Source organism: Mastomys coucha, unplaced genomic scaffold (genome assembly GCF_008632895.1).
Source record: "Mastomys coucha isolate ucsf_1 unplaced genomic scaffold, UCSF_Mcou_1 pScaffold6, whole genome shotgun sequence".
Taxonomy (NCBI): Eukaryota; Metazoa; Chordata; class Mammalia; order Rodentia; family Muridae; genus Mastomys; species Mastomys coucha.
In genome coordinates this window covers 93701966-93708977 of record NW_022196912.1, presented here as the reverse complement: position 1 = coordinate 93708977, position 7012 = coordinate 93701966, and the positions used below count along the sequence as shown (strand labels likewise).

At 42.1% G+C, this 7012-nt stretch overlaps 1 protein-coding gene across 5 annotated transcripts in view; it reads right to left on the bottom strand.

Moving 5' to 3' along the window:
* The window catches only part of Fam71d (family with sequence similarity 71 member D), a 38912-nt gene extending 34696 nt beyond the window's left edge, over positions 1 to 4216 (bottom strand). For 3 of the 5 annotated variants that reach the window (XR_004114692.1, XM_031357662.1, XM_031357660.1), the window contains exon 1: positions 4029 to 4215. The gene's annotated coding sequence lies outside the window, so the exon portion shown is untranslated. Of the gene's footprint in view, positions 1 to 4028 lie in introns of all 5 variants that reach the window. The other 2 variants (XM_031357659.1, XM_031357661.1) reach the window with 2 other exon arrangements.
* Between the last annotated feature and the right edge of the window lie 2796 nt (positions 4217 to 7012).

Below are 7012 nucleotides of genomic sequence, written 5' to 3'. Positions count from 1 at the left end.
CTTGTAGGGTCTGTATGACATCTGCCCAGGATCTTCTAGCTTTCATAGTCTCTGGTGAGAAGTCGGCCATAATTCTGATGGGCTTGCCTTTTTATGTTACTTGCCTTTTTTCCCTTACTGCTTTTAAAATTCTTTCTTTGTTTAGTGCCCCTCCCCCCCCAATCTGGTTAACTCTAGTGCTACCTGCCCTTGCTAAATCTGGCTGGAGCTTGTCCTTCCTGTGATCCTGGTTGTGTCAGAACTCCTCAGAGTCAAGCTCTATCTGGGATCCTGTGATTCTGGGATCCTGGGATCCTGGGCTTGTTAGATCACCTGGGAGCGTGGCTTTCTCTGTGTGTTGTGGGACTGGCTGCAGAGCTTGTGCCCAAGGTCTGCTCTGGACCCCAGCCCAGACAGATTGGAAGGAACCCAAGTCACTGGGCTGGCGGAGTTCCTGTGTGCCTGGTTCCGCTGGTCCCAGTTACTCCCAGTGTTGGGACAGATGTTGGTTCCTGCTTTCCTCTGATCCTGGGTGTGTCAGAGTGCCTGGGAGTGGAGCTTCCTCTGGGTGTTGTGGGACTGGCTGCGGAGCATGCGCCCAAGGTCTACTCTGGAGCCCAGCCCAACAGACCGGAAGGAACCCGAGTCACTGGGCTAGCAGACTTCCTGTGTGCCTGGTCCCGCTGGTCCCAGTTACTCCCAGGGTTGGGACAGATGTTCTCTCCATAACATTAAGCAGTGAAAAGCTTACCAATTACAGTGCAGAGCTGTTTGGAGCATCATAATCTCTTGTAAGATATGCTCAACATAATGATGCCTAGTGGTTAAACTGAAGACTGAGAAGTGATTTTCTCTTAAAGACAATCAGATGCTTCAGGGTTCTCCTCCCATACATTTCCTGTACTCTGTTCTGCGTCCTCATGGTGGGGTTACCTTGCGAGAGAAGCCTGGCCTGTTACCCATAGCCTTTGTCAAGTGTTATTTATTTTGGTGGTTTGAAACAATTTTTTGTTTTGCCATTGGATGTGGTGGTGTAATCCTAGCACTACTGAGAAGGATGCAGAGGGAATATGAGTACCTGGCTAGCCTGGGGTACAGTGAAACTTTTTTACAAAACAACCAAAAAATTCTCCAGAATAGTTCTAAATTGTGTGGAATTAAATGCTAATGATGGTTTTGTTTTCATAATAGTTTTATTTCTAGATGACGTTATCAATTTTGAGGGATAGTTTCCACGTTGATAATCTCCTGAAGTCAAATTTTCCTTCTACCTAAGGTTCCTGAGGTTGGGATTGCAGGCACAGCACTATGCCCTGCTTGCATTAGTTTTAAAAATGACTTACTTAAAGGTTACAAATGCAATGACTTTTATTATAGTTACAGTTTTGTCACAATCACTATAATTTAATTTAGAAAAATGTCATCATTATCTATGGATATACTTTTAGTAAGTGTAAATAAAATATGGATCATGTCTCTGTGTTTGTGGTATATCATCTGTGGCCACTGCTTGCTAAAAGGTTAGAGTGACCACAGTCTTTCTGTTGACAGTCTGGAACAGAGAGTTTTGACCGGTAAAATATGTAACATTATTTATGATAATGGGCTACTCATTTGTAGATTCCATAAGTATTTTAAACAACAAAATAAACCTATTTAAATAAATTATTTGTTAGGGTTCAAAAGTATCATTTTATTTGACATTATAGGTGTGGAAATCTAGAATATAAAACAAAAATAAGTATTAACATTAGAGTTTAAGCATGTTAATCACTGGTTAATTATATAATTCTTTTTTTTTTTTTAAGATTTATTTATTATTATATGTAAGTACACTGTAGCTGTCTTCAGACAGCACCAGAAGAGGGCGTCAGGTCTCATTACGGGTGGTTGTGAGCCACCATGTGGTTGCTGGGATTTGAACTCATGACCTTCCGAAGAGCAGTCAGTGCTCTTCCCCACTGAGCCATCTCACCAGCCCTAATTATATAATTCTAATACCTTTGTGATAAGTAATGTATAATTAAAACAGAGCAGGAAACTGGAGGTCACTGTGGATGCTTCATGGATGGGCAGACTCACCTGTTCTAATTTGTTCTCCTAGAGTTATGTATATTATGTGTGCAGGTACATGCCTGTAACCCAGCTCTTAGAAGGTGGAGAGTCAGGAATAAAATGTCCTCAACCACATAACAAGTTAGAGGTCAGCCTGGGGTACATGAAACTGTCTCAAAAAAACTCCAGCCAAATCCTAAGCACAACAGATTTTCCTCAATTATAGTTTATATTTTTCTAACAATTTATGAATTTTTCTAGGCCTACCTAATACCTTGAGCACTGCATTAAGCATGTGGAAGCATAGTAGTATTGCAGGCCAGGCCTTCTGCAGTACTGTAGCACTGCACAGGCATCCAGTCCCTAATTCCTCTGTCACTAGCAAGTCCTCTCCAGACTTTGCCGAGTGACTTCCTCGCACATGTCTATTTTCCCATTCCTGCTGGATGGAACAGCAGCTCTATTCATCAGGCTGTTCTTGTCTACAGAACTGCACTGTAATTTTCAGAGAGGTTCCATATTATATCCAATTACAGGCCAGAAACCACTGCCAGTCATGTAACTGAGACAAGAAGTTCACACGATGACAGTGTGTGTTAGCACCAGCCAGGATGGGGCTGCTTCAGCTTTGTCATACAGGGGCTTGCTGTCCAGGATGACAAAGGACAGTATGAACAGTGACATCCCTGAGCTGATGCTGTTTTCCTAGGAGAAAATGTACTTGTCTGGATCTTTTAGAAGTGTGGCAGCTTGAGTATTAACGGAACATCCGAAAGGAAGAGGGTGAGAGTCTCAGGAACCAGTTTGGAAGTGTTTAGGTTGGGTTTTCTAACTAATACAAGAAGATGCCCAAACATATTTAATGTTGTCTATAAATACTGTCTACTTACCATTCCCAACGCAGTCTTTTCCCTCTAATATTTAAAAGTAATTTTCAAACATAGCAAAGTTGAAAGAACTCCATAGACCTGAGACCCATATTCTCCTGTGATCTTTTTCTTTTTCTGTGCTATTACTTGTATCTAATTGCACATTAGCTCTTAATTGGCCTTTGCCTATCACTCATTAAGACCCCTCCTGATGATACCAGATGACCTTGAATGCCCGACCCTCCCATCCAGCCTCCCGCGCAGCCAGGACTGTATATGTGCACACTCAGCCTCTGTCATTTCTAACGCAGTACTGGATATATTTTAAGGCCAGGTCTGTCGCAGTTCTAGTTTGCAATTTCAGTTGCAGACTGTGGTGGTGGCCTCTCCGTTTCTTGATGCTGTTCCCCCTGTCAGCTTTGCAGCTTTGAACATTGGACTCTGTACTAGGGTCTCCTCTTCCACTTGAATAATTACAAATGAGTCTGCTAGTGAACTCAATTCTATTATATTCTCAGTCACCAATAGAGCATAATTGGAATAGTGATATAAAAACTCTAATTTAAAAGCAACCGAGAAACCTTGCTTTCATTTCAAATTTAAACTATCAATGAAGGGTATCTGTGTATACAAGTGCAAGTGCAATGTGCACATTTTGTATGTGTGTGTGTGTGTGTGTGTGTGTAGGTCAGAGGACAATTTTGGCCTTTGTTTTTTAGATGTCATCAATCTTTTGGTCAGGTACAAGGTCTCTCATTAGCACAGAGTTTTCTGAGCAGGTAAGGTTGCTGGCCAGTGAGCCCTCTGGTTCCGCTCATCTCCATCTTCCCAGGTTACCAGAAGGCACTGTTGCATCCAACTTTAGATGTAGGCTCTAGGGATTGAACTCAGGAACTACTGTATCCACTGAACTATCTCCACAGGCCCAGTGAGGTCAGTTTTAAGTAAAAGAAGTTCAGTCATCAACTAGTTTCTAAGCTTTTAACTCTTTTAGTTGAGGTACAAAGGGGAAAAGAGGAAGAGGGAAAGAGAGACACTCTAACCAGATAACAAGTACTAATCAAACTATCTATTCCCCTCTTCTTCAGGCTCATATTCAGGTTTCTGTAACAGACACAAACTTACATAGAATCTGCTGAAATAGATCTCTGGAAACCTCCTGGATGTCAAACAGGAGAATTGTTTCCAAATAGCACGTTTCTGCTTCTCCTTTCACATTTCTTTAGCAGAGGTGTTTCTGTGTGCTGGACAGGCAACTAAGCCCCTGGTGAAGGGCTGCCTGGCATTGTTCCACTGCTCCTGCATCACAATGTGCTGACATAGCTCTGAAGTAAGAAGGGCACTGGGCGGGGGCAGTTGAAAGACCAAACAGCCTCTGAGATGGCTACTGCCAGCATTCCTGAGAAGCTCAGACAGGGGCAGCTGGGAGTTCTGAGGCTCTATGAAGTAATGGTGCTTTTCCTTCCTTCCTTCCTTCCTTCCTTCCTTCCTTCCTTCCTTCCTTCCTTCCTTCCTTCCTTTCTTTCTTTCTTCCTTCCTTCCTTCCTTTCTTCCTTCCTTCCTTCCTTCCTTCCTTCCTTCTTTTCTTCTTTCTTTCTTTTTCTTTCAGTGAAAAGCCATCCTGATGATTGTGTGGCTGAAAAAGAGATATAAAAATTGAAAATACATTTATCATTTAGTTAATCTATCATTCAGCTGCCGATACCCTGGTTTTTAGAGACTTCCAAAGCATTTTGAGCCATTTGAAGAAAAAACTTCAAGTTGTGCATGGTGGCTCACACCTGTAATTCTAGTACTTATGAGGCAGAGGCAGGATGATTTCAATGAGTTTGAAACAAGCCTAAAATATACAGTAAGTTTGAGGTCAGCCTGTAAGATCCTATCTAAAACAAAACAAAACAAAGCAAAACAAACAAAAGCAAACAACTGCTTCCCATCCCTACCAAAGCAAAACCAATAAGTAAAACAAAAAACTCGAAAGCTTCCAACAAAGGTAACATTCCTATAGGCTAACAGTGTTTAGAAACAACTGAGGACCTGGTGTTCCACCTGATTGTGTCTCCTGCTGTATTCCAGACACATGCTAAGTGGGCACTCAGTAAGTTGTTGGATGAATGAATAACATAAACATATGCCATCCCCCTCTGCCCTTGCCATCTGTGTTTAGGAGATTCTTTGTATCCCATCATATTTTAATGTTTTGCTCATGTGCTGGAGAGACACACCTGTGTTGGTACTTTCTTGCTGCAAGTGGGGATGAAGGACACAAAGGGATGCTGGTTGAACATATGGGCTAAGAGAGGGGCTGCTACCTTGGTGAATTCTCTTCACTCAGGTCCCTAACTTCTAGATTTAAGTGCTTGGTTTGGGCAGGGTCCAAAGAATATTTTGGTTCCTCAGAATAAACACAAAGTGTCTGATCCTATGATAAGAACCATAACTGGAGACCGGGTGTGGATGTGTTTGGCAACACATAGGAAAGGCATCAGGATACTTACACAGAAGCAGAGCTTCTGGTCATTCTTAGCTAGAATGTATGCACAGGCTCTGGGAACAGGGACTACATCTAACTGGTAGTTTTTAGGAAAGAAAGAGACTCTGTATAGGCCCAAGCAGGTGCCTTGGATGCTCTGTTGCATTTCTTAATATTGAGTGTCATCTTCATGTGGATAAATTTATTTTTTCAATAGGATCTTGTTATGGACTTCAGGTTAGCCTCAAACTTTGAGCAATGTGTTGCCTCAGCCTCCAGAGTGCAGGGATTACAGGAATGTGCTACCATGCCTGGCTCTGATGGACAATTTATCATCTGCCCATAGCGCTAGCATGCTATCCATCCCTCACACAGCATGTTTATTTCATGATCACTACTTACCCAATGATTCTGTTCAGGAAACATTTTTGGATAAATCTGATTTCCTCATTGTTGATGGCATTAATTCTGAAGCAGCTGGGTGAAATCCTTTGGTATTACTTTCATACTTTTTGACATTACTGATATATTATACAGTTAAAACATATCAAGAGAGAAATATAAATTAATGACATGATTTGAATATTTACCTTTAGACACCTTTAGATTTACCACTAACATGCACAAAACATATTTATGACTCTGTATAAGCCTTAGTTTGAAGTAGCTGGTCAAGGATGCATGACCTCTTGGTTCTCTGCCTTTGCCTTTATATGACAGGCTTCTGCATGAAGTCCTCTCAACTGTGTTGTAAGCTTGGAGTAGTAAAATTTCTCCCTATGTTGACCCTGACTCCTTGGTGAAGCTGTACAATGTCAGTTCTGTCAGTCAGTTCAGTGTTGAGCACCTGCTGCTGAAGGCACGAATCCATGCTGGGCTAACAAGATGAGCAGAATCTGTTCTAAGAGAACTTGTCAACAAAAGTGGCCTATGAACATACTGATTCAATGTGATGAAGCCATCAAAGGGCGCATGAAGGACTCTGGGAGCATGGTACTTTGTTCTATGCGAGGCTTTAGGGATACTCCCTTGGAAGATGTAATGCTTAAGTTAAAGCTTGCTTATTTCATTTTGCTTTTCTCTGTTCTGTCTCTCTGTCTCTCATGGTGTGGGAGAGCAAACCCAGAGCCTTGTGCAGGGCAGACAAGTGCTCTACACTTTGAAATCCCTCTGAGAAATATTGAAAGATTAATCAGTCTGGACAAAGGCAGGAGGCATCAAGTGACAGGATTTGAGGAGCAACCACTTGCTTGGGGAAGTGTTGTGGAGAGCTTCAAATGCTCTAACTTGCTTCTGGGGTCATCAGCTGTAGAGGTTTTCCAGATTTACAATCTGGTTTAGTCACTCCAGCAATGTAAAGAAAAAATGTGAGGAGAGCAATTCTGCAGGCTGAGACCAATGAAGGGGCGGAGGGAAAGAAAAGGAGGGGGTTAATTTGGGAACTTCGAGCAGAGTCAGAATTTGGTGACTCACTGAATGAGTGGGAGCTGAGAAAGATGCAAGATGACAAAAGTTTTGGCACTGCATACTGGGTTCACGTTGGTGCCCTTAACTAGGGAACAAAATATGAACAGAGGAACAGGTGTGCAAGACAGAATGCATTGTTTGTTTACAGGAACCTTTGTTTAGTATGACA